Source organism: Myotis davidii, unplaced genomic scaffold (assembly GCF_000327345.1).
Source record: "Myotis davidii unplaced genomic scaffold, ASM32734v1 scaffold2027, whole genome shotgun sequence".
In the NCBI taxonomy this organism is placed as follows: domain Eukaryota; kingdom Metazoa; phylum Chordata; class Mammalia; order Chiroptera; family Vespertilionidae; genus Myotis; species Myotis davidii.
The window spans coordinates 44,196-45,129 of record NW_006297890.1 but is presented as its reverse complement, the minus strand read 5'-3'; the positions used below and the strand labels follow the sequence as shown (position 1 = coordinate 45,129).

Sequence of the window (934 nt, the reverse complement as noted above, 5' to 3'; positions counted from 1 at the left end):
ACCTTGGGTAGCCGGGGTCAGTGAAGGATCTCAAGATGGCTGGGCAAAAACTTGCTCTAAAAACCATTGTCTGGGTAGCTTTTGGGGAGATCATACCCCAAAACTAGAAGGCCATTGCTGACACCCTGAAAACCCGGAATGAGACCCTCACCTCCAGGTTGGCTACTCTACCTAAGGAACCACCTGCTATCGACCGGGCTTACTCCAAGGCCAATGTGGCGAAGGCCAGCTTAGTAGATGACTTTGAGAAGTTTAATGATCTGAAGGTTCCTGTGCCAGAGGATAAATACAGTGCCCTGGTGGATGCTGATGAAAAAGAAGACATGAAAAGTTGTGCTGAGTTTGTGTCTCTCTCAAAGACCAGGATTGAGCAATTTGAGAAAGAGCTGGAGAAGATGAAGAACATAATTCCATTTGACCAGATGACCATCGAGGATTTGAATGAAGTCTTCCCGGAAACCAAATTAGACAAAAAGAAGTATCCCTACTGGCCTCACAAGCCAATTGAGAATTTATAAACTTGAGTCTGAGAGGAAGCTCTGCTTCTTGTATTTTAAACTCTGGACATTAGAAATAATCAGAATAGAGAGGAGAAACCAAGATGGCAGCATAGGTAAACACCGGAGTTTGCTGCCTTGAACAACCACTTCAAAAATATAACTAAAAGACGGAATGGACATCATCCAGAACCACAGGAAGGCTGGCTGAGTGGAAGTTCTACAACTAGGAGGAAAGAGAAAAGCATGCCATGACTCAGAGGAGGCGCAGTGCTGAAGTAAAATACTAAGGTGCGGAGTGCATGCGGAGCGGGCTGGCGGCTGAGGGCTCGGTTGTCTTTTTCAATCGGGAGGGAGTCTCAGGCTCTGGGCTCCAGTTTCAGGTGAGTCTCTGGGGACCCCGACTCAAACAGGAGAAGCGGGGCTGGCCGGCCTTG

At 47.6% G+C, this 934-nt stretch overlaps 1 pseudogene; it reads left to right on the top strand.

The window, feature by feature from the left end:
- Positions 1-571, top strand: LOC102775289 (annotated as a pseudogene).
- The last annotated feature ends 363 nt before the right edge of the window (positions 572-934 follow it).